The sequence below is a fragment of the Neofelis nebulosa genome, chromosome 4 (genome assembly GCF_028018385.1).
Source record: "Neofelis nebulosa isolate mNeoNeb1 chromosome 4, mNeoNeb1.pri, whole genome shotgun sequence".
In the NCBI taxonomy this organism is placed as follows: Eukaryota; Metazoa; Chordata; class Mammalia; order Carnivora; family Felidae; genus Neofelis; species Neofelis nebulosa.
Genome location: NC_080785.1, coordinates 44444203 through 44471663, shown reverse-complemented (window position 1 = coordinate 44471663; position 27461 = coordinate 44444203). Strand labels below are relative to the sequence as shown.

The following is a 27461-nucleotide window of genomic DNA, read 5'->3' as shown; positions in this document are numbered from 1 at the left end:
CTCTTTTTTCCATTCTGCACCCCACGGCCTTAGTTCTGAGACTGTCTCCTAGATCTATACAAGAGTCTTTCCTGGCCACTGCTCCTTCCACAACCTCCTCTAATCTATTCTCTTCATGCTGCTGACTGCTTGGCTTTCTGGATTAGGACTCTGTCTGCTGTGAGAAACCCTTGAATTACTTTCCTCCACCCTCCCAAGGCAGGTGTCACACAGCCACTTGTCATCTCCTCCCAGCCCCAACAATAAGTCAGCTGCCCCCAGTTCTCCAGGAATCCTGTGCTTCTCCATGCCTCTGGGTGGTTATCTCTGCCTGGAACCCTGGTGTCCCTTTATCCAAGAACGGACTTCATTCTTGAAATCTCAGCTAGTCCTCAGGATGTTCTTTCCCCTCGTTCTCCTCCTTACTAGCACCCCATCTCTCCTTCTGCACGGATCTATTACAGGCCCATGATTGTCAATTCACAAGGGTTACAGCGAAGGGTTCCCTGAAACTGATAAACAAGGGAAGAAAAATGATTCTCTGGGAGTTAGACCTCAAAACCAACACATAAAGGATCAAAGCAGCTAAGTGCAAAGTCATCTTAAGGAAACAAAATATTTCCCAAGCTTGGAAGATTAGGCTATAATAAATCTGAAACCCTAGGGGCAGGATTTGCTTCAGAATTCAGATTGTTTTTTGTGATACAAGACAGACACCACATGTTATATAATACTCTTAGCATAATGCACCATGAACATTTTCAATATTTGTGTAATGGAAGTATGAGTCTCACACTAGGAACATAAATGAAGATTATAAATAGCTTCATGTTATTTCAGGTCATATTCTCCCTAAACTTCCTACACCTTTTGTTTTTCAGAGATTTTGGTATTTCAGAATTGCGGATAATGGAATGCGGATGTGAATATCTCTAAAGAAAGAAAGACTCAATCATAGAGGGGAGAAGTGAGCCATGGAAGTGTAGAAAAGGGAGAAGCGTGGAGAACATGTGAGCAGTGACCAGTCCAGCACTACCCAGCAAGAGGCAGGATTTATTATATTCTGATTCCATTGTCAAGGCCAGCATTGTAAAAAGAAAGAAAGAAGTGCTGAGCTCTCTCAACTGAGATCACTAAACAGTTGGCTCATTTGAACAGTATTTTTCTACTCTTGTACTCCCCAAGCCACTGGACAATTATCAATCTTGGCATATATAAAATATCTGCAGAAGAGAATAATCTTTTCACAACTTTGGGTTCCTACTTCTGTAATATGTATGTGTGTGTATATACATAAATATATATGTATATGTTAAATTAATACTCTGACCCTGTGGTTTTACATATCAGTCCAGCCCTGGGAGATATATTCCTCCCTCTGTTTATTCATTTATTTGTCAAGTATGTACTAAGACCCTTGATGAGCAGTTGACTCAAAGCCTAGCCTTGGACCACACACAGAAATGTGCTGATGTAATGGATGTGATTGCCCTGTGAGGTTTGCTAAGAGTCATGCTCCTGGTGTTTCCGTAACATTTCAGGCTTAGCCTCCCTGGGTGGAGGCACCTGGGAAGTTTCTTCCGCTATTTAACTTTCTACAGTAATCACATTTATTTTCTTTATAATAGGTTAGTAATTATTTCCCAGTTTTCAAAGTGCAAGTAATGTTACTTTTTGTGAAAGTGTCCTTAACTAAGAATTGATTTGATCTTCACTTCTGCCTTCCCTGGACTGTCAAGAAAACAAAACTCGAAACCTTATGTAGTCCATGGTGTCATTGGAGAGGGTTCAGGAGATGAGGGGAGGGGTTTGGCAGTCTGACTTCCAAACCCAAGAATTAAAGATCCCTGTTTGTTATCACTGTCACCACCATATAATGCCACTGTCCCTCTGACTTTTCATTGTCTCTCGGCTGACTGCCAAGGCTTGTGAGGTCCCACGCAGGAGGATGGGTTTCCATTAAGAACATTCTCATTCCTCTTATTTAGGAAGCCAAGTCTGGGACACCAAGTGCCCAGTCCTTGAAGAACCCACCCCCTCACTAGCCATTTAGTCCAAAGTCTGTTAGACTGGATGGAAAAGAAGTTGTAATCTCCTTTGCTCATCTTAATGCTAAGGAGCTACTTTTCTTTGAAATCCTTAAAAACACAAATTTCCCCACCTACCACCCTTGGAAAAGAAATCCAAATTCTCTCAAGGGATCTAGAAGCCTCAAAGACTCAGGGAAATTTCTATATTCAAACATGATCTATTCTTTTCATGTCTTAGGGGAAATAAACCTGAAAAGAGTATTTAATTTATTTATTTGCCTGGAAATATTATTTCTATTTATGATCCCAGCAGGAAACATCTGGCATAGTCAAATCAGGATAATTTGAAGAAGACAATTAAAGGACTGTTTACAAAGGTATAGCCGGTATGTTGGGAAATTACAAGGTGCATTAGTTATTTATTGCTGCATAACAAATTGCCTCCCAAGCTAGAAGCTCAAAACAAGTATTTATTACCTCATAGTTTCTGTGGTCAGGAACTCAGGCACAGTTTAGGTAGTTATCTGCGGCTCAAGGTCTCTTGTGAGATTACAGTCAAGCTATTAGCTAGTACTGTGGTCTCATCTGAAAACTTGACTGGGGACAAACAGGTTCCTTTCAAACTCACATAGTTGTGGACAGGCCTTGCTTCCATGTCGTGACGGTATAAGGCTGTTCTGGGGCATAACAGTTGGCTTCCCCCAGGCATGTGATTCAAGTGAGAATGGCCAAGATAGAATTCATAGCCTTTTCATAACTTCATCTCAAAAGTGTCATCTTAGCTCTCCTATGTATTCTGGTAGAAGTGAGTCAATAAATCCAGCCCACATTTAAGAAGAGGGGATTATACAAGGGTGTGATTACTGGGAAACAGAATCCCTGGGAACCATCTTGGAGGCTGCCTACCCCAATAAATGGATTGTGAAGTCTTCCAGGGTTAGTTACAGATGAACTGTTTTCATCCCCAGGGCAAAGAGGCAAGGGCAGAGAGCAGTCTACATAACTTGGAAGGATAGTGTTGTGTGGAGAGGGCAGACTTGAGAGACACTGTGCCCTTGGGCCAATGGAACAGACATCTCCAGATGACCCCATAGAGAGGAAGCAGAGGTAATAAATACCTTGACTTCTTGCTTTTCTCTCCTTCCATCTCTTGGTGGGCCACTAGACTAGCAGAACCCAATCAGATGCCATGAAGCAAGGGAGCACATTGATGTGGTCCATACAAGTCAGCCTGCCAGAGCAGAGAGTGCGTCTGGATGGGTAAATAGCAAATATTGTCACATTATGCTCTAGTAGCTGGCAAATTTCCCATCAAGGACTTTCACATTCTGGGGAATCTTTATTTAAAAGGTTCACTTGAAGGGCACCTGGGTGGCTCAGTGGGTTGAGTGTCCAACTCTTGATTTCGGCTCAGGTCATGATCTCAGGGTTCCTGCTCCGAGTTCCTGCTAAGTTTGAGTCCTGCATCTGGCTCCATACTGACAGTGTGGGGCCTGCTTGGGATTCTTTCTTTCTCCCTCTCTCTCTGGACCTCCCCCATGCTCGCTCACACACACACACACACACACACACACACACTCTCTCTCTCTCTCTCTCTCTCTCCCTCTTTCTCTCTCTCTCTCTAAATAAATAAGAAAAAAAGGTTCATTTGAATTATTATTTGTTTTCTAAGCCTGATTGATCTTAACAACTACATTACAGATTTTTAGTCAGTGAGGAAAGGCTCACCTTTGTCTTTGAATACCCTGCATAACTTTGCCTGTGCCGAACAAGGGCTCTTAAAAATCACCGCCATAGTATTTGAGAGCTGGAAAGATCCTTAGATATTATTTAGTAAACACTCATTTTAGGGATGAGAAAATTGCTGAGATGTTAACTGGATTGCTTAAGATCACACAATGCTAAGCCCACATGTCCCAACACTATCTATAATTTACTAATTCCTGAATAGTAATGATAATGATGGTAACAAATTGCAAGTGCACAACATTTTCAAGTTTACAAAGAGCTTCCACCCACATCATCTTATTTGAATCTCACAATAATCCTGAGATACTGGGAAGGTAGATGTTATTATTTCCAATTTACGAGTAAGAAAGTGACCTACATAGATATTAGCTATTTTCAGCAGAGCAAAAAGTGATATAATAGGCATCAAAAACAATCCAGACACTTGAGGCTTTTGGGATTCACCTGTTCAGTCTCATCCGATAGATTCATCTCTTCTAATTGACTAAGACAGGCTATGAAATGAGGGGCTGCTCATTGAGAAACCAAGGTTGGACCTTCCTATATGAAGATGGTGAGTGCAGACTGAGTAGATCTCAGGGAACATTCTAAGAAGAGAAAGGCAGTAAAGCAGCCCCACTAAGGGCCTTCCTTGTCTACCACTGAAGGAGCCGTTCCTGGGCTTCCTGGTGACATCCCTATAGCATTCTCCAAGAAATGGAGCTTCTATCTTTCAGGAGAATCTACACAATGAACATTCACATAGGAAAAACCCAGGGGGCAAGAGGAGGGTCTTCGGTAGACTTGGGTAAACTAGGTGGAATGTGAAGCCTATACTACTTTGCTAGTTATTATTGCTATGTAACAATTCCCCAAACTTAGTAGGCTTTAAGACAACGCTTCATATTACAGCTCACAATTTCATGGGTCAAGAATTCAGTCAAAATTCTGCTGGGCTGTTCTTTTGTTTCACATGGTCATGACGGGGCTGCTCCAGTGATATTCAGCTGGTCTGGTCGGGAAGGGTCAAGAGACTTCAGTCACACAGCAAGGGTTTTGGTGAGGGTGTCTTGAAAGCTTAGCTCACCTCTGCCTCTCTGTAGCTTCGGGGCCCTCTAGGAGATTTCTCCATTAGGGTAGTTGAGTTTTATACATGCCCACTCACCTTCTGAAGACTTAGAAAGCAGTTTTAGCCTTTTCTTCAAGGCTAGCTCCAGAACTGACGTAGCATTAGTTTGGCTGTCCAGTTTTGGTCAGTGAAGTCAAGGAGTGGTTCAACAGATCTCACCACTTGGTGGGAAAAGAGACAAAGGTTTATTGCCATCTTTAATCTGGCATAATTCTCACACAAACTTCTCTCATTTCCCCACTGTTTTTCATGCTTATTCCCCATTACAACGTTTTTACAATTATAATCTGAAGGAAATATTAAGGACATGGGCTGGAGGTAGTTTTCAACCTGGGAAACATATATTTGATGATGCAAATTGCAACATCACTTGGGGAGACAGGTTGGGATCATTGATCTCTATAGTGTGACTGGCATGTGTCTTGCTTCACCAACCTGGGTTTAAATGACAGAATGTATTCATAACATTAAATAAGGTGTTCTTGATTCTCCTAACCACCTACTCGTCTTGCAATTGTTTACAGATTTCTCCCCCCCAGATATATTTTTTTAATGTTTTAAGGTTTTATTTATTTTTGAGACAGAGAGAGACAGAGCATGAGCAGGGGAGGGGCAGAGAGAGAGAGGGAGACACAGAATCCGAAGCAGGCTCCAGTCTCTGAGCCATCAGCACAGAGCCTGATGCGGGGCTCGAACTCACGGACTATGAGATCATGGCCTGAGCTGAAGTCGGACGCTTACCCAACTGAGTCACCCAGGCGCCCCCCTCCCAGATATTTTAAGAGTCCCCAGGCCTGCTTCCCTATGTTTGATGCTCACATCTCTGTGCCAGGAGCTGGGGTTTGTCCCTCTGAACAGGATTCTGCAGGAGAGGCTACTGCTGCTCTGTCTCTGGTCTCAGTTCTTATTCACCTCCATTCGCCACCTGCCATGGCATCTTGGGACACATTATTAAGGAAATTCATTGCTATCATTTCAATTCCCATGGTGCTGTGAGAGAATGATCCTCCCTCTCCAAGTGCAAAGGACAAAGGTTCCTCATTTTTTATTCTCATACAAGTTGGGTCCCACTGAGAAGTTGCCCAAGTGCCCAGTATTGTCATACATTTTATTCACCTACACAGAGCCAGGTACTGCAGAGTCACTCAGGTAGCCAGGGAAGCTGGCATTGGATAAGTTCCAGCACCTGCCTGGCCGCATGTCATATCTAGATCCCCAATCCAGCCCATTGCTCAGACAATTGTGCTACCTATGGGACAAAGTATAAATCTCCCTTTTTCTTACGGTATCTTCTCTCCCAGGGTTGCCATGGGCCAGCTCTCCTCCTGGATTCTGCTATAACTGGCCACCCCCACTTTCTTATTCCCTTCCCTGTAATTTACCATGTAGGTCTCCATGCGTTCATAGGGTTCCTGACCTTTTTTTTTTTCTTTACTTCTCCCTGGGGACTTCTCTCAGGCCTTAATAAATATAAACAGATACATGATATGTGTATGCATGTTTGGAGGTGAGAAGCATCTTTGCTCCAGTGCCTGTCACCCAAGAACTCTGGATTCCTGGGTTCTAGTCAAACCATATATTTCCCTATTTTCTCTGCCTTCCCCTTGCCTACAAATGTAATTTGGGAGAAAAACAAATTCCGAAAATATCCCAGGTGTAGAGATGTGCTCTTTCCTCTTTATCCCTCAAGGGACTAAACCAAATTGGCTGTCCCCCTGAGTCAATTCTGATTGGTTGGTTATGAACACAGATGGGCCCCTTTTGCTGCTTCTGCCCAGCCTGGGGTGGAAAAAGGGGTACAGGGGAGGAATTGTAGTATTAGGAGCTACCACCACCTCTAAGTATAATCACAGCACCTGGGTGTCCAGAGAATGTGCCAAGAACATGAGTTAGCAGGTGAGCTTGGCCCCTGTTACTTCTCTCCCACACATGGAGAGAGCATGAGAAGGGGCCCTAGCACACTGTAAACAGGCTTCTAATGCCAGTAGCCTGATAAATTTTATAAATAAAACCAGAGAATTCTGATTATGCATGAATCATCTGCATCTGATTTGTTTCATCAATATGTCAGTCCATGAGTTAGCTTTCCACGTTTTCGAGCTTTCATAGCACTGTAAATGCACTCAGTATCAGAAACTCTGGCATTCAGCACCCCACGTCCCTTTTGCCTTGTGTTTATTTTGGTATCTTGCCCCAGCAACATCCTCTCTCACCTACGGGTCACTCAGCCTTGTGCAAACATCCCATCTTGGAAGCAAACTAGATTCTGCAGAACTCCCCGGCCGGAAAGGAAGGAAAGAAGGGGGAGCTGGTGGTAGTTTGAAAAGAAATACAAAGGTCTTTAAAACAACCTTGCCATAGCCCTCCCCAAAACCCCCTACTGTCCACTTGTTGAATATTCATTCCCTAGTAGGTTCCAATGAAACTTATCAATGTTGTTTTTACTTTTTTAGAAACAAAACAAATTATGTTCTTCCTTGTTATCAATACATGTTTGCAACAGGAATTGTGGGATTTCCAGATAAGCAAATGGAAAATGAAGAAAATATCAATATATAAATTTTATTAACATTTTGGTAAATGTTCTTCCATTTTTTTCTATGTAAATAACTATGAGTACATAAGGTTCACACCATATACGTTTTGTAATGAGCCTTTTCATTTGATAGACTGCCTGAGTATCTTGTGTTTATATAAATAACCTTTAAGATCATCATTTAAAATTGATGTATAGTATTTCATTTTATGAAATAAATACACCATTTATAATCACCATAGATTATTTCACTACTTATGTACTGATAAAAATTTAGGTTGTTTTTATTTTTATACTTTTAAAAAATCCTATGTGGAAAATGTTTATAAATACATCTAAAAATGCATGCATCCATTTTTTCTTAAAATTAACTCCAGTTTCTTAAAACTCCTATCTGTGCTACTATTGAGTCTTAGAGTTTGCACATTTTTAGGAATTTTGATATGTAGTCTGAGTTCCCCTTAAAAGCAGGTTCTGTTTTTTTCTTAGGTAATAATAGTATATACAATGCTCACATGGGCTTAAGGAACTTGATAGCAGTTATCAAACAGGTTCTCTTGCACAAATATCTCTTTAACAATGCTTGAAGAGACTCTTTAACTTTAGGAATTTATAATAGAACAAAAAGATTAATTGCCAGAGTGGGACTCATATGAAGTTTACTAAAGCAATTAAGCAGAGTCATGCAAATTAAGAGAGATGTATTTTTAAATATTTATTATATTTATTTTAATCTTATAATGATAATATATGATTACTGTAGAAGATTATTTTATGTATACAGGAAATTATATTAAATTTACTCATAAGCCCATCATGCCTAGAAGACTGCTGTTCAGATCAGATACATGAACTACACATCTTTTATATTTAGCCTTCTATTTTGCTCTTTTTCATTCAATGCTTTAGCAGTAGCATTTTGTCACATCGTCAACTCCATTTGAAAACATGCCGTTGATTGCCAGAAATCATATAAAAACGACTCTATGGAAAATATCATAATTAAAAAAATCTTTCTCTTACTCTTGGACATCAGGAATGTCTAGAAATTTATCATAAATATCGCCGGGATGAACATCTTCGTACACTGGTCTTTTTTCAGGTCTATGATTATAGCTTTCACCTTGGGTGAAATTATAGGATCAAAGGCATGCTGTTTTAAAAATCTCTTGAAATACTCATTTAAATTTTTTTTCAGAAAGGTATTACTAATTCACTAAATTGCTTTCCAACAAGGTTTGATCAATTTATACTCCCAACCTCACTAGTGGGTCAACCGCACACAGTTGAATACCCTTGAACTGTAAATCCAGTACCTCTGCTAGCAAAAAAAAAAAAAAAAAAAAAAAAAAAAGAATTTTGTTTTAATTAGTATTTTTTATTCATACGGATATTGAAAATTTATTTCAAATAAATGTTTCTTTTAAATTATTGGTCAGATTTTTGGCATATAAGCAAATACAATGATCAGTCATATACCCATTGTTTAGATTCAACAATGGCCAACATTTTATCCTTATGTGCTTTATCTACTCTCATGAATGTTCCAAGGTCCCCATTAGCCTGAGTTCAGGGCCACCAGATCTCAAGTCTGTTTGCAATGTTTTCCTAGCCAGGTGTGACGGTCTCCTTCTGGTGGATGCCTGGTTGATACGTATGACACGTTCAACCTCCTTCTATGTAGTCCCCGTCCAACTGGATACTGAGGGGAGTGCTCTGGAGTAGTCTGTGCTGTTTTTGGATTTATTTCCCAGCCTCAACGTCAACTGACCTGTGGTTTCAGCATCCTTGTCATGCTGTAGAAGTGGGCCCTGCATGACTCTATTTGTTCTCAATGTTGATTTTTCAAGAATGTGAGAAAAGGTCAAAATTTAAGCAGCCACTATTTTCCTATGAGAACCTGGAAACTAAGATCTTTTTACTGGTTCTTAAACGTCCTTTGCACATGAAGAGGATTGGCCAGACGTAACAAATAGGATTGGGCTTATTGTCTCCTTTTACATTTTGCTAAAATTTTAAGCCGTCAGCTTTTTAAATGTTTATGTCAAATTAATGAGCACTTTTTTTGGTGACATTTTCCAGTTTGTACATTGTGGGAGTAAGCATTTCCTATTCAGAGATTGCATAAATATTTGGCTGTAGTATCTGCTGATTTTTATCTATCCGTATTATTTTTAATCATTTAAAGTATCTGCAGTACATTTGGTCTACAGAGCAGTGATAATCTTGAGTTTTTTTCCCCCAAGTAGGTATTTTTCACACACTTGTAAAATAAACAATTGTTTCTTCAGTGACTTATGATAATCTTTTTACTGTATATGAAGTTCTTATCAATGTGTATCAGGTCTATTTCAGGGACATGCATTGTGTTGCAAAGTTATTGATTATGGCATTGTTTATAATAGTGTAAAGGGAGGGGAACTTCGGTTTTAGCAAAGTAATTATATTATAGATACATAATGTTAATACTCTATTACAGTTGGTTTGTACACTCAGGAGTTCTTTGGTGCAATCTGAAACTGGTCCGGGTGCAGAGGGCAATCTCCCCAATTGCCTGGGCCCAGCTTGCAGTCGGTCAGTCAGAGCTCGTATCCTCTCCGTTACTTCCTCCCATAGTTACAAAGGTGATGTTATTGAAGCATATGTACTGATATAGAAAGTTGTTTGCATTATATTGTCAGAGAACAAATGTAGGTTTTGTATTCATGTCTACATGTCTGTAGGTATAACTATAAATTTTAAAACATTTATTTTTGAATATTAATACACACTGGCAAATATCTGGAAGAATACTTCCACATTGAAACTATTAGGATCTTTGAGAGTTGAAGTTCTGGTTAGAATATTATTTCCTTTTGCTTATACATCTGTATTTCTTGATTTTTTTCTAAACAAATATGCAATACTCTGAAAACAATCTTATTTTGATTTCAGTTGCTTACATTTAAATGGATTAACATTTTGTTTAAGTTTTATTCCAGTTTATAGGATTAGATTTTGCTTTTGACATTTTGATAAATCACATTTAATTAATCTCTGAATCCAAGGGAGGGTTTTTATCTAAGGGCTATTTTTTTTTGTTTAACAGTAGAGTCATTATGGTAATGAGAAGTGGTAACTCGTGATGAAATCATCTATTTTATAGCCCTATCTTTAAGTCATGGTTGATGTATCCTCACCACTTTCAAGTGAAATAGACACAGACCATCAACTGCCCATGGGTTTGGGGTGACTTGACTCCTATGGAGTTTTCTGGTAAGCCCAGTGCTGGCCTCTTGACTTCCTCACAGGACAGGCACCCAGTTTTCTGATTGCAACAAGTTCCCTTTTTTGGATTTTCTTTTCTTTTCTTTTTTTTTTTTTTTTTAAATCTATTTCTCTATCTGTGGAGGCATCTTTTGAAGAATATTTTTTGAAGGTAAATCCCTGCATATGGCTAAGACTATCCTGTCATCTTCACGTAAGAAAAAGAAACTTAGTTATGTAAATACTTCTTCAGACACAACATTTCTCCTTCCAAGTTCTGTAGCCGCTGTAGTATTGTCTTCCAGTGAGGTTGGCTCTGTTTTTAGAAAACCTGTAATTTCTGCCTGGAAGCTCCTAAGAGTTTTTAAAATTACTCCCTTTAAAAAAATTTTTTTGTATGTTTGTTCATTTTTGAAAGACAGAGAGAGACAGAACACAAGCAGGGGCGGGGCAGAGAGAGAGGGGGACACAGAATCTGAAGCAGGCTCCAGGCTCTGAGCTGTCAGCACAGAGCCTGATGCGGGGCTCGAACTCACAAACCGTGAGATCACGACCTGAGCTGAAGTTGGATGCTCAACCGACTGAGCCACCCAGGCGCCTCTAAAATTACTCTATTTTATTCAAATACTCGGCTAGTATATATTTAGGCGTGAATCTATTTTCTTCAGTTTAGTCTGGTACATGCTTAATACTTTCTGTTTGCATATAACAGAATTGGATTTTTTGGGGGGGGAGGTTCTTTTTCTTGACGAATTTTGTCTAATTATGTGCTTATTGCTTCTTTTGCAATGTCCTGGTTAGATCCTGAATAACACCTATAAGTCTATATTGAATCTGTGGTTTTTGTTGCCTGCTGTTACTTTCATTGGTTTTGTCTTCCACTTGGGACCTTACCACTTTCCTTGCTTTGTCCTTTCTGCATTCCTAGAGAACAGTTCCCGCTGTCTTCTGTTTCAACGATTACCTTGTCCTCAGTATCAATTCTACCCTCTACTAGCTGTAATGGTGCTTTTACGGCTTCCTGCTACATATTTACTTCTCTGCCATTAATTCTTTATAGGATCCAGCTCATTTTTTCTATATACTTCATTGCATTTTAATCTTAGTGTGTGGCTTTTTAACCTCTCTTTTCATATGACTGTGCTTTCACCGAAGTCAAGGTTTTTCGATAATATTGAGGAAGTGAAACTTTCCCCCATTCCCATTCTGGTTCCAGTGAGGAATCACATGAGGGATTTTCTCTTAAGTCTCTAGAATGAATTCTGCTTTTTCCTTTTACTGCTTTTTGTTTGTTTGTTTTTTGTTTGTTTGCTGGTAAGCTCCATTTTTCTGTGGTTAATTTACTCATGCTTGTCTATGAGGCTTATCTCCTCTTGGAGCTTCCTGCAGAGAGGGTAATTGTTCTTAGCCCTAGCATCTGTTTGCTTATGTGCTACTTGCATACTGCCCTTGGTTCTACTGCTGGATGGAAGACTGATGGCCCAGTTTCTAGTCTAATTCCTGATATCCAGCTGTCTTTGTGTTTTATAGTAGTTCTAAAATGAGGTGAAAAATTCTTCTAGACCACAGATTATAAATAGTTACATCATAGGCTACAGAGATGTGTTATTGGATTAGCACAGTATTTTCGGTTTGTTCTATTTAAAAATATTTGACATCTTTTAAACTTGTTTTATTGTGGTATAGCTTGCGCAAAGGGTGCACACCTTAAGGGCACAACTTTTTGGATTTTGACATTTAGGTAAACCAGCTTCATCACTACCCAGACTTCTCTCCTTGGCAGGAACCTTTGATCTGACATTTTTCTTTGTCAGTTTTTTGCCTGATCTTGAACTTCATGAAATTGGACTCATATAGCATGTCCACTTTTGTGTCTGGCTCCTTTAATTCATCATTACGACTGGGAGATTCACCCATGTCGGAACATATAAAAATAGTGTGTTCTTTTTATTTTATTGTTGTGTAATATTTTGTATGGATATATCACAATTTATTTATCTCTCCTACTGCTGATAGGCATTTAGATTGTTTCCAAATGGTGCCCTTATGAAAAAAGATGCTATGAACATTCTTATACACGTCTCTTGTTTGATTTACCTCTCATTTCTTTTAAGTATAGACTTGGGGGAATTGCTGGATTGAGAGTAGGTAAGCACAGTAAATTATTTTTTAATACAACTTACTATTTTGAGATAATTATAGATCCAGATGCATTTGTAAGAAGTAATAGAGAGAAATCCTAAATACACTTTTACCCAGATTCCCCCAATGGTAACACATTCCAAAAGTATAATACCACAACAGGGATATCGTCACTGACACAGTCAAGATACAGAAAATTTCTGTCACTGCAACGATTCTTCGTGTTGCCCTTTGTAACTACAGCAACTTCCCTTCCTAACCTCCCAGAACTATTAATCTGCATTGCTATAATTTTGTGACTTTGAGAATATTATATTAAAGGGTATATAACCTATTAGGACTGGCATGTTTTAATTCAGCATAATTCTCCAGAGATTCATCCAAGTGGTTGTGCTTATGAATAATTTGTCCCTTTTTTATTGCTGAGAAGTACTCCTTGGTATGGAAGTCCCGTAGTTCATTAACCATTCACTCATTGAAGGACATCTGGGTTGTTTCCAATTTCTGGCTATTATCAATAAAGCTGTTATGAACATTTGTATACAGGTTTTTGGGTGAACATAAGATTTATTTCTCCGGGATAAATGCCCAGTAGTACAATCACGGGGTCATATGGTACTTGCATGTTTAGTTTACGAAGAAACTGCCAAACTATTTTCCATAGTAGTCGTGTCATTTTACATTCTCATCAGCAATGCATGAGTGATCTAATTTCTGCACATCCTTGCCAGCATTTGATGCTGTCATTATTTTTTATTTGATCTATTCTGGTAGACGTTCAGCAATATCTCATTGTGGTTTTAATGTGAATTTCCCTAATGGCTAATGACATTGAACATCTTTTCATGGGCTTCTGTGCCATCTGCACATCCTCTTCATTGAGATGTCCTTTCATGTCTTTTGCCCATTTTCTAATGGGACTGTTTTTCATATTGTTGCTGTTGTTTGAGAATTCTAAATACTAGTCCTTTCTCATATATATGGCTTGCAAATATTTTATCCCGCTCTGTGACTTATCTTTTTATCCTCTTAGCAGGGAACTTCACAGAGTGAAAGTTGTTAATATTAATAAAGCCTAATTTACGGATTTTCCCCTGATGGATCATGCTTTTGGTGTCAAGTCAAATAATTATTTGCCTAGCCCTAGGTCATGATGAAAAATTTTATCCTATTTGTAAATAAAAATTTTACATTTTACGCTTAAATCAGTGATTCATTTTGAGTTAATTTTTGTATTAGGTGTGAGCTGTAGATAGAACCTAAATTTGTCACCTAAGGATGTCCCAACAGCTCCGTAATATTTATTTAGAAATTATCATTCCTTGGCTAGCATTAACAATACAAGAAACAACAGGTGTTGATGAGGATGCAGAGAAAGGGGAACCCTCTTGCACTATTGGTGGGAATGCAAACTGGTGCAGCCTCTCTGGAGAACAGTATGGAGGTTCCTCAGGACACTAAAAATAGAACTACCCTACAATCCAGCAATTGGGCTATTATGTATTTACCAAAAGGATACAAAAATACAGATTCAGAGGGGCACATGCACCCCAATGTTTATAGCAGCATTATCAACAATAGCCAAACTAGGGAGAGAGCCCAAATGTCCATTGAATGATGAATAGATAAAGGAGATGTGGTATATGTACATAATGGAATATTACTCAAGCATCAAAAAGAATAAAATCTTACATTTGCAATGACATGGATGGAGCTAGAATGTATTGTGCTGAGTGAAATAAGTCAGGCAGAGAAAGACAAACAGCATATGATCTCCCTCATATGTGCAATTGAAAAAACAAAACAGATGAACATATGATAAAGGGCAGAATCAAGAGAAGAAAGGGAAACAAACCACAAGAGGCTCTTAATGATAGAGAACAAGCAATGGGTTGACAGAGGGAGATGGGTGGGAGATGGTCTAAATGGGTGATGAGCTCTAAGGAGAGCACTTGTGATGAGCACTGGGTGTTGCATGGAAGTGATGAATCACTAAATTCTACTCCTGAAACCGAACCAATATTGCACTGTATGTTAACTGACTACAATTTCAAAAATAAAATAAACTGAAACCTTGAAAAAAATAAAATAAATAAAAATAACAATTATCATTCCTCCATCGAATTGCTTTTGCAACTTTGTCAAAAGCCTATTGAAAATATTTTCTAAGTTCTCTATTCTGTTGTGCTGACCTATGTGTCCATTCTTTTGTCAACATCGTGCTGTCTTGATTATTCCAGCTATAGCAGGTCTTGAATTAGGTAGACCAATTCATCTTCTGTTCTTCTTTTTCAAAAATTTTTAAGCTATTCTACTCCTTTGGTCATTCTATATAAATTTTAGAATAATACTGCCCATATCTACAAAAAGACTTGTTGGGATTTGGATACGAATGACATTAAACCTATGTATCACTTAGAGGGAAATTGACATCTTTGCTACATTGAGTCTTCTAACCATGGCCATTTCCATTTCTCCATTTATTTAGCTTTTTTAAAAAATTCTTTCACTAACATTTTATAAATTTTAGTATGTAAGTCCTGTACATGCTTTATTAGATTTACACTAAGTATTTCTTTTTTTTAGATATCATAGTGAATAGTATTATATTTTTAATTTCAATGTCCAACACACTTGCTTGTTTCTCTCTCCCTTTTTCTTAAATGTTTATTTACTTATTTTGAGAGACAGAGAGAGCACAGGGGAGGGGCAAAGAGAGAGGGATAGAGAGAGAATCCCAAGCAGGCCCACAATCATGGAGCCCTGTGTGGGGCTTGATCCCATGACTGTGGGATCATGACCTGAGCCAGAATCAAGACTTGGACACTCAACCGACTAAGCCACCCAGGTGCCCCTGTTTTTCCTTTCCCTTTTTACCTGGTTTATTGAAATATAATTGACAAATGCCACTATATTAGTTTAAGATGTACAACATCTTGATTTGATATATGTATATATTGTTAAGTGATTACCACAATAAAGTTAGTTAACATCCATCACTTCACATAGTTATGACTTTTTTTATTGTGATGAGAACTTCTAAGATCTGCTTAGTAACTTTCCAAACATAGAATATTGTGTGGATAATTATAGTCATTATGCTATACATTATATCCCCAGAACTTATTTATCTTATAAATGGAAGTTTGTACCTTTTGACCACCTTTACCTGTTTCCCCCATCCCTTACCCCCTTACCCTTGGCAACTACCAATCTGATCTGTTACTATGAGGGTTTTTTTTTTTTTCACTTCTACATATAAGTGAGATTACGCAGTATTTGTCTTTTTCTGCCTGACTTATTTCACTTAACATAATGCCCTCAAGGTCCCTCCACGTTGGTGCAAGTGGCAGGATTTTCTTCTTTTCTATGTGACTGAATATACATATACACACATATATGCCACATTTTCTTTAGCCATTCATCTGTCAATAGACACTTAAGTTGTTTACATGTTTTGATTATTGTAAATAATGCTGTAGTGAATGTGGAGGTGCAGAAATCTCTCTGAGATAGCAATTTCATTACCTTTGGATATATACCCAGAAGTGGTATTACTGGATCATATGGAAGTTCTACTTTTCAGTTTTCGAGGAACGTCTATACTGTTTCTTATAGTGGCTGCACCAATTGACATTCCCATCAATAGTGCACAAGGGTTCCCTTTTCTCCACATCCCTGCCTTGTTATTTTTTATCTTTTTTGATAATAGCCATTCAAACAGATGTGAGGTGATGTCTTTGCATTTCCTTGATGATTAGTGATGTTGAACAGCTTTTCATGTGCCTATTGGCCATTTGTATGCTTTTTTGGAAAAATGAAATTTTCAAGTTTATTTATTTTGACAGAGAGAGAGAGAATAAGAGAAAACCCCAAGCAAGCTCCCAGTTGTCAGCATGGAATGAGCACAGGGCTCAACCCCATGAACCATGAGATCATGACCTGAACCAAAATTAATAGTTGGGCGCTCAACTGACAATCACCCAGGAACCCCTCTTCTGCTCATTTTAAACTGGATTGCTTCTTCTTCTTCTTCTTCTTTTTTATTTTTGGATTGCTTATTATTCTTATTGTTTGCTATTGAGTTGCATGAGTTCTTCACACATTTTGGATATTAACCCCTTGTAAGATATATGATTTGCAAATATTTTCTCCCATTTGCCATGCTGCCTTTTCATTTTGTTGGTGGTTTCCTTTGCTGTGCAAAACCTTTTTAATTTGATGTATACTACCATGTGTTTATTTTTGTATTTGTTGCCTGCTTTTGTTGTCAAATGTAAAAAAAAAAAAAAGTCATTGCCAAGACCAATGTCAAGGAGCTTACCCTCTATGTTTTCTTCCAAGAGTTTATGGTTTCAGGCTTTACATTCAAGTCTTTAATCCATTTTGAGTTTATTTTGTGTATGGTATAATATAGGAGTTCAGTTTCATTGTTTTGCACCTGACTGTCCAGTTTTTCCACTGTCCCTTTTCCATTGTACATTCTTGACTCCTTTGTCATAATTTAACTGACCATACAGGCGTGAGTTTATTTCTGGATTCTATTTTGTTCCATTGATCTATGTATCTGTTCTTATGCCAATAACATACTGTTTTGATTGCTAGAGTTTTGTAATATAGTTTGAAATCAATAAGTAAGATGACCCCAGCCTAGTTGTTCTTTTTCAAGATTGCTTTGGCTTTTTTATTTCATTTGTGGTTCCATACAAATTTTAGGATTGTTTGTTCCATTTCTGTGAAAAATGACATAGGAATAGCAATGAATCTGTAAATTGCTTTGGGTAATATGGACATTTTTACAATATTAGTTCTTCTGATCCATGAGCATGGAGCATCTTTCCATTTCTTTGTGTCTTCATCAATTTCTTTCATCAATGTCTTTTGGTGTGTCTTACAGCACATTTGTTTTTAAAAACTGAATTTGTGTTGGGGCACCTGGGTGGCTCAGTGGGTTAAGCGTTTGACTTCAGCTCAGGTCATCATCTCACTGTGAATTTGAGCCCCACATCAGGGTCTGCTGTCAGTGCAGAACCCATTTCATATCCTCTGTCCCCCTCTCTCTCTGCCCCACTCCCACTCACGCACCTGTGTCAGCTCTCTCTCTCTCTCTCTCTCAGTCAAAATAAATCAACATTAAAAAAAATTGAACTTGTGTTTATGGTCTTGTATGATCTAGTTTGCCACACTTCTCATCACTTCCCACCTAGGCCATGAGGATGTTTTCCCTACATTAATTGTATGAATCTCTGATAATTTCAACAGAAAAAATTCCTGAAAAATCTAAAATCCCAGAAGAGCCCTAGTAGCAGATTTTTTTCTGTTTCTTTCACCACCTACTTCACTTTAACTTGAGAGAATGTAATCTCCGGGATTTAGCCCAAGAACTTCAGATAATAGAATTAGTATTCAATTTAAGCCTCACTTTTATTTTTAGAGTTTTCTTTCATTTGTCAGCAAAAAATGTGTGAAGGGGTCAGGTGTGTGCATAGATTTTCTTATGCATATGAGTGTCTAGTTATTCCAGCACTGGTTGTTAAACAACTGTCTTTCCTTCATTGTATTGCTTTTGCTCCTTTGTCAAAGATCAGTTGACTATATTTATGTGGGTCTATTTCTGGTCTTTCTATTTTGTTCCATTGATATATTTGCCTATTCTTTTGCAGTGCCACCATGTCTTGATTGTCTTTTTAAAGTCTACAGGATATGTAGTAATATTACCTCTTTCATTTCTGATTTTATTGATTTGGGTTTTAGCTCTTTTTTCTTCTTAGAGACTTCTCAATTTTACTGATCTTTTTCAAAGAATCAACTTTTGGTTTCCTATTTTTAATGCCATTGGTGGTGGTGGTTTGAATTTTTATTACTTATTTTCTTCTGCTTACTTTGGAGTTAATTTGATCTACTTTTTCTAATTTCTTAAGGTTGAACTTTATATGGTTGATTTTTTTTATCTTTCTTCTTTTCTAATATACATATTCAACACTATAAATTTCCCTTTATTAATTATTTTTATTATATCCTATAAAGTTTGATAAGTTTGTTTTAATTTTTGTTTAGCTCAAAATGTTTTAAATTTTTCTCTTGAGATTTCTTCTTTACCCAATGTGTTATTTATAAATGTGTTATTTAATATCCAAGTAGTTCGGGATTTTCCAGTTATCTTTCTGATATTGATTTCTACTTTAAGTCCATTGTGGTCTAAGAGCAGACACTGTGTAATTTCTATCTTTTAAAATTTGTTAAAATGTGTGTTATGGCTCAGAATGTGATCTATCTTCATAAATGTGAGCTTAGAGAAGAATATGCATTCAGCTATTGTTGGATGAAGTAGTCTCTAGATGTCAATTATATCTACTTGATTGAAGATGTTGTTAAGTTTACTGATTTTCTGCTTCTTGGGTCTGTCCATTTCCAATAGAAGGACATGAAATCTTCAACTGTAGTAGTGCGTTCATCTATTTCTCCTTGAAGTTTTATCAGCTTTTGGCTCACATATTTTGACATTGTTGTTAAACACATGTATGTTAAGGATTTTCATGTGTTTTTATTTCTTATCACTTTCTTATTTTCTGGTGGTTGTTTTGTTGAAAGCATCTTCAGTGTTTATGATCAATTCTCATTTAAACCTCTTTGTCCTTTCCATGCTGTTGGAGCATTTGTTTGTTTTTGTCTTCTCCTTCATTGATTTGATTCCTATAATACCCATTTTGCTCCTTGCTGTCTCCAACCAATGGGTTCACTTACTAGATGGGGATATTGGGCTCTTGATACTCAAAATAGGAAGCTTTATTTCTATGCCATCAAGTCTTCTTGGCAAGCATCTGTCCCTGTGTTGAAGTCTCCTCTGGTCATGGTTCCCTGGTAGTATACCTGCCTAGGGCAGGAGTCCTCCTTGAGACCCCTCTTCTTTGATTAGTCCAATCTGCCAGTTTTTAGAGATAAGAAGTCAGTGATGTGTTCCATTCACAAGAGTTCAGGTTTGCCTCTCTCCTGAAGCCCCTGTTCCCCTGGGTCAGACCATGTTTCTGAAGATGTTTTCAGGACCTTCCCTTTTAATTCCTCTTCTGTGTCTCATTATGTCCTTGTCTCAAGTTGATATGCATATCAATGCTTAATTAGTGTTATTACATCTTTTAATAATAATTATAGAAAATGCTGTCTTTATTTTCTTAAATCACTGTTGAAATGCAGAATTATGCTCTTGCTTGAGAAGTTTTTTCCCCTCCATTTTAATTATTATTTTTTAATGTAAGGGATTGTGTAAAATTTCCTGATTTGCCTGATTTTTATGGTTGTACTTCATTCTGGAATGATATCATAGCTTCCCTCCGGGAAGCATAAGAATTAGAATTTTGGTTGCAGACAATAGAAACCAATTCTAATAATTTAAGCAAAAAAGTAATTTATTGGCAGGATCTTCCATGGTTAATAGAACAGACAAAATCTTGAACAGAGAAAATCAGGCTTAGAAGTTTATGGAAACGAGGGCTACTCTCTGGCTACACACAGACCAGGAATTACTGACAGTCAAATCCTGTGCTGCTGCTAGAATAAATGAATTCTAACTACATCATTTTTCCATCCTTTATCACTCAGCTCAAGATTCAAAGTCCCTGAATGAGAGCCTTAGCCTGGTTTGGGAAGGTCAGGCTAGGAATGGTAATTTACAACCTTACTAATATTGGACACCACAGGGAAAACAAGGTTCCCTAAAAGGAAAACAGTGCAACTACCAGGATGAAAATGAGGGGAGGCAGAGTTGCAAAAACCAGCAAAAGACAAACGAAAGTTGTAACTGGGTATTTCAACTGTAATAGGAAGTAACCATCCTGTATTGCCTTGCTGGATAGCCAGGAGGTAAGAGCCGAGGGCTAACACGACCCTGGCATCTTTCTCTTCTGTCAAGTTATGCAGATAAATAACATTTTCCAACAACTTGGATTTCTTTATCTACAGTTAATGCTACCAGTTGACATATATCTTGCCCTCTATTTTATCTGAGTTCACTTTCTAGTGACCGTTCATACTTGTTTTGGGGTTGTTACATATTCAAGCTGGACTCTTTATTATACCCATGTTTGTAATGTAGGATCCACCATCTGATATCAGTGATCAATGAGATCCTCAGATCATTGAATCAGATGTCCAGGGATGGACACAAATTCTTGCAACACCCCTTCTCCTCCTTCAGGACAAATGTCACTTCTTCAGAAAGTCTTCCTCACACCATGGTAACTAAGTAGGTCACCATATCTATCCTCACTCTGTTTAATTTCTTATTAGCCTTTATAACAAGCTGAAATTATTTCGTTTATATGTTTACTTGCTTATCTTTGGGCTCCCTCCATGAAAGCAGATACCATGTCGTTCTCATTCACATTGTATCCCTAGCACTTAGCACAGGGCCCTGCAGATGTGAGATGCTTATTTATATATTTATATAAGTATATACATATTGATTATGTATATACATATAATATATATAATATATGTAATTACTCAGCAAGGCAAATACACACACACACACACACACACACACACACACACACATATATAATTTCACCTTTTCTCCTAGTAAATGAATCTCAGTTTTTAGTTTATGGTCCAAAGCAAAGAATAACAATGCTCTTTACAATCCAATTTCGAAAGTCAGTTGTTAGTTTTTAGGCAAACCATTTTTTTTCAAAGAACTGATGCATAAAACTGTTGGCTGAACTTGAGTTCCTAGTGTGAAATGCAGTTTTTAAAATATTTAAATGTAGTAGACTCTCTCTGTTTTATAATCAAGTATCCAGCACTTTATAACCCTCATTTTTTCTCCTTCCAAATGCCTCGATAATTTGACTTCTCCAAAAAGTAATGAAATAATTTTGACAGATTTTCTAATTGCACTTTGCAGTTATCAAAGTAAAAGCAAAATTCTCTGACATCTTGGAAAGGTGATATGTATTATACACTACCCATTACTTAGAGAAAATAATGATTATGACTTTGGTCCCACCTAATTACTGTCTCAGGATACTCCTATAGATAAGGTAAAAATTGCACACTGGAATTTAAATGGCGTTGTCTGACATTTCAGGAAGCTGACAATATTTTAAAAAATTATAGTGGCAAGGTAATGCACGTAACTGCATTTCCAATTACTCATTTTACTAGAATATATTGCATTCAACATATAAATTAGAAGCCTGGTGGGATGATAAAGAAGCACCACTAAACTGTTTATGTACAAGTGATTTCAGCTGTGGTAATATACTCTCATCTTAAGTAACCCAAAGAGGTGAAAATATAAAATTGTAGAGCAGATTATAAATTAATTCACTTTACAAATGCTATCTTCTCTTGGGGCGCCTGGGTAGCTCAGTTGGTTGAGTGTCCGACTCTTGATTTCGTCCCAGGTCATGATCCTGGGGTCGTAGGATGGAGGCCCCAGGTCATGGTCTGCACTGAGTGTGGAGCCTGCTTGGGATTCTCATTCTCTCTCCCTCTGCCCCACCCCCACTCACGCTCATGCCCTTTCTCTCAATTGCTCTCTCTTTTAAAATAAATAAATATTTCTTGAAAAACAAATGGTACCTTCTATTAAAAACTGATCTGCCTCAAAACTTCCACCTTCTCAACAACTCATTAATATGTATCTAGGTAATAAGTTACTAACTTGCTTGAGAGGAAACTTGTAAATCAGAGAGAAAAAACATATCAACTACATTCTTAAACAAAAGCAATGAAGGGGGCACCTGGGTGGCTCAGTCGGTTAGGTGTCTGACTTCGGCTCAGGTCATGATCTCACGGCTTGTGAGTTCGAGCCCTGGGTCAGGCTCTGTGCTGACAGCTCACAGCCCGGGGCCTGCTTCCAAGTCTGTGCCTCCCTCTCTCTCTGTCCTCCCCCGTTCACACACTGTCTCTCTTTCTCTCTCAAAAATAAATAAACACAAAAAAAATTTAAAAAAAACAATGAAAGTCAGGAATTAAAGGTCACCGATTTCTCTAGTCAAGTAACATTATTGGAGACAAGGTGTTATTAGCATCAAAAATCAGATATGGGGATAAGTCATGGGCTGTATATGTCATAGGCACTCTGTGCTGGCATCATATCCAAAATTGTGTAGAAAGTCAACAGTAAGATTTTTGTTTTCTTTTGTTGAGGAAAGGGCAGGCACACCACATCATGTCCCTCTAAGACCCAATTCAGATTTGCTGGAGAAGATTAAAACGGGCAATTCTGACAGAATTGCTTGAACTCTGCTGAATTACACCTACCTTTTAGTGACAAAGAAATTTGGATTTATAGCTATTTCAAACCCATATGGCCTGCATTCTTCTTCTTCTCTCTCCCTTAGCATCTGTTGAAGTTAGAGATCCATCTGTTACTAAGCCTATTTATTTATTTGTTTGTTTGTGTGTGTGTGTGTGTTTGTTTAGTGATTCTGCAAGTGGATTCCCCTTAAGGGCAAGAATCCAACAAGGATAACACTATCATCCCAGTCATTTAATCTTATTTTATCAGCGATGCCCAATGAAAGAAATTAGACAAGAAAAAAGAAATAGAAAAAAAAATCTGAAAATAAAGCAAATTTAAGTTGTTAGGGTTTGGGGGCTTTTTTTGTTTTGTTTTGTTTTGATTTTAATTTTGCTGATGGTTTAATGGTTTACTAGGAGTACCTAAGGAAAAAACAAAACAAAAACATTAGTTGATAAGAAAATTTTATAATTTGACTGATTACAAAATAATGCAGAAGATATTGATACTTTTCTACACACCAGCAATAGTCATTATATCTTCCTTACTGCATTATATGTATATTCAGTGTAAGTTAGAGTTTGGGACTTTTGGTGAAATTAGGGCCAAGATTTCCATAAAGAGTTGAGGTGAAGACATACAGTCCTGGGGTGGGAAGAGGAGCTTAATTAACATTTAATTAACATTTTCCTCTCGAATTAATAAAATAGTATCTTTCTAAAATTTTTGATATATACACACATGTACATATGATACATACATGTGTATATATTTCCCTACTTACCATTACAGTGATATATAGAACTATATGATGCTTAAATTGAATCCTCAAGGTAGTCCTAGGTCTTTCCATCTTTGCATGCTCAGCCCTTAGCCCAATGCACTGCACATAGTAGGCCATAAATGAATGTTTTGTACTTTAAAATAAATGGAAAATGTTATTGTGAAGATTTTTCTTCCTATGATGCCAAGAAGGAGCTGTAAGCAACCGTTTTGCAGATAGTCCCCTAAGAGCATATAACTGTATCTAATTTTGCATGGTTTGGAAAGAGGCAGACTCCAGAGTAATGGGATAAGCAGCTTTGGACTTCAAACTTTCCTCATACACATGTAGGATCCCACAGGGCTTTTTTTGCTGTGTCTTGTATTGAAGTATACCCTTAATAACTATTCAGGTGCCCTATATTCATCATGAGAAAGTTGTATAACTTTCCAAAACTTTTCATCTGCAGTCTTTCCCATTTCTGCCAGGATTTTCATAGCAGTGTGGCTTGAAGAGGGCACACATCTTGCATAATTGTTGTCTTTGGGTCCTTTTATTCCCAACTAATTAAGTTAGAATGTCTGTTATATCATTTAGGATTGTATTTGGTTAGAAGCAGCATGAAATGTGAATAATGGCTTTATTTGTCTGATTTAAGAGCAGAAGTCCAAGGGTAAGGCATTCAGGGCTGATACTGTAGCTGAACAATGACATCAATTCAATTTTTTTTTTTTCTATCTTCTTGCTCTGCTGTCCTCAGCACATGGTTTTATGCCGATATCACAAGACGATGGATTCACTTCTAGAAATCATTTCATTTCAGGAAAAAATAAAGGGAAGAGGATAAGTTCCTCAGACATCTAATCCACAGGCTTCATCTTAGATCTCATTGGCCAGACATGGAGCATTCATCACCATAAGCCCCTGGCAGGTTGGGGATGTGAGTATTTTCATTTTCACTTTGATTGTAGAGGAAAGCAAGGAATATTGGAATGGCTTTTGGATGGTCAATCTACAGTAACTGTCCTTCCTTTGTTTGGGTCTGATGACATATTTTGCTAAGATTAAAAAAAAAAAAAAGGATAAAGCTAGAAAAGTAAAGAGTATATGTTTCTTCCCATCTAGTATATAAAAACTAAGAAGTTTAGAATAACCAATGCGTATGAAGACACCAGACAGACTTATCATGGGCCATATGATATGTCAAAATGTAAGACTGCTAAGAGAGATAAGCTCAGAAAACTCACAGGACAAACAGCAAACCAGTAAAAGTCCTTTCATTGAACCCCTTGAGCACGTAGTAGTTGTGGAACAGTGTTGGGCAGGAGGCAGAACTAATGGAAGGGGACAAATGAAATTCAGCTTGTAAAGTCATTGTAAAAGTCTCTTTCTCTCTTCAAAATTGGCTTCATTGAAGACCTCACCCAAGAAGAAAGGAGGGGAAGAGAATGAGCTCAGCCTGGCGTAAGCCATTCGCCCTATGAGTCGAGTGCTCTTGTAAAGGCCTCGTGTTTATGAACTCACATAATTCTCAGGACAACTCTTAGGAGACAGACACTATTTTTATCCTCATTTTGCAGACAAGGGACAGGTTTCCACAAGGAAATTAAGCAGCTTGCTTGTGGCCTCACAAATGGCAAGAGCTGGGCCTTGCCGGCAGGTGTCCTGGCTCCAGAACCTGTGCTGACAACCACTTACCCTCTACTCCACTGAATCTCCCACTATTCTGTTCGGCAAACAAGAAAGTCCTACTTCACTTTACTCCGTGTCAAGAGGACCCTTCACGACTACAGAATAAAACCTGGTATCTATGACACCTTGAAGGCTAGTAAAATAGCAAAAACAACACTTCTTTCTGTGGTGGCAGGAAGAGGATGCCCAGCCCTTTAATGACATGAGCTGGCGGGCTCTTGGCTGGACATCAAGGAAGTAGACGTCTGTTCACTCCAGCAGTCACCGTGAACATTTCCATTTTTGGAATCCCCCTTTTCTCCTTTATAGAACACAATGATAGGACGCGAGGATATCTCAGGGTTTTGGGGTTTTAAAAGTTGTGGGATTTTGTTATTTGATACCTTCCTGGAGACACGGGGTGGGGCCACACTTCAGTTATTGCAGACAGATACGGAATTTATCCTGTAAACACACGGACGCAACACGTACTCCACATCTCTGACACCACAGCACATCTCTATCCAAATCCATAGACGGGATATTTAACAAATGCTCGTGCACCATGGAATTTGGTGAGTCCCAGATTTTCCAATTCTAAGGTGTCACTGAACTTTGATAATATTTGGGGGCCTTTTTTTTTTTTTTAACAAACAGAATTATGCTTTAGGTATACAGTTCTTCGTCTTCTTAAGAAGTGGCTATTATTTGAGAGACTGAGAAAAGATTAGACCCCTTCCTTAGAAACATACACACATACATACATACATACATTTTTCATAAAATCACCAAATCTCTTCAAGATTTCCAGGTTAGAGACTTCTACTTTGTGTGTTTTTATGATGTTACATATTTTGTTTCTGAGAAGGTATAATTATTTCAGTTTTTTCTCTCCTCTCGAGCAAATTTTCACATTCACCCTATACCCACATGGTTGTTAAGTGTAATCACCACAGCACAATACATATGTTGAAAAATATTGTTTTGGGGGCGCCTGGGTGGCTCAGTAGGTTAAGCGCCCGACTTCGGCTCAGGTCACGATCTCGCGGTCTGTGAGTTCGAGCCCCACGTCAGGCTCTGTGCTGACAGCTCAGAGCCTGGAGCCTGTTTCGGATTCTTTGTCTCCTTCTCTCTCTGACCCTCCCCTGTTCATGCTCTGTCTCTCTCTGTCTCAGAAATAAATAAACGTTAAAAAAAATTAAAAAAAAAAGAAAAATATTGTTTTGTTAGGCTATAATCCAAAAAAAAGAATAATTTAAAAAGGAAACTTTATTGCAATGTTTATTATTCTCAACCCTATTAAAAGAGTTACTTGCCTTACTTGTAGAATTATGGTTTTTACTATTACTTTACTCAGTCTTCTCCCTTCACGTAACATGCTAGTCTGTCAGTTTCTAATTAATAATTACTTTTGGTTTATTATTTTTCACTATAAAATTAATACTTTTCCACAAATCAAGCTTTAGTACATATATTTTATCCCATGTTTTTAATTTATTCAAAATTCTACTAAATGTTTCCTAAGTGCCTGTCTTATAATATCTGTAGTGTAGTATATAACAGCATTTGTCAATCACATTATGAAGAACCACAGAGCTGAAAAATATAAAACAACAATAAGAAATTGAGTTTATTGTTTGCCTGGTATATTAGTTTGCTGGAGTTACCATTACAAAGCACCACAGACTCAGTGGCTTAAACAACTCTTCTGGAGGGTAGAAGTTTGAGAACAAAGTGTCAGCAGGGTTGGTTTCTTCTGAGACCTCACTCCTTGACTTATAAATGGCCTTCTCTCTGAATCTTTACATGGTTTTCCCTTCTATGCCTTATTTTTTTTTTAATTTTTAATTTTATTTTTGAGAGAGAGAGAGACAGAGCATGAGCAGGGGAGGAGCAGAGAGACTGGGAGACACAGACTCTAAAGCAGGTTCCAGGCTCTGAGCTGTCAGCCCAGAGCCCGATGCGGGGCTCAGACTCACAAACCGTGAGATCAT

At 37.9% G+C, this 27461-nt stretch overlaps 1 long non-coding RNA gene across 8 annotated transcripts in view; it reads left to right on the top strand.

The window, feature by feature from the left end:
- The window catches only part of LOC131509153 (uncharacterized), a 78570-nt gene extending 52491 nt beyond the window's left edge, over window positions 1-26079 (top strand). For 6 of the 8 annotated variants that reach the window (XR_009260323.1, XR_009260322.1, XR_009260324.1 and 3 more), the window contains 2 exons: window positions 861-1254; window positions 2978-3630. This is a non-coding gene — a long non-coding RNA (uncharacterized LOC131509153). Of the gene's footprint in view, window positions 1-860; window positions 1255-2319; window positions 2396-2977; window positions 3631-24619 lie in introns of those variants that run through there. The other 2 variants (XR_009260325.1, XR_009260326.1) reach the window with 2 other exon arrangements.
- Window positions 26080-27461: the final 1382 nt, after the last annotated feature.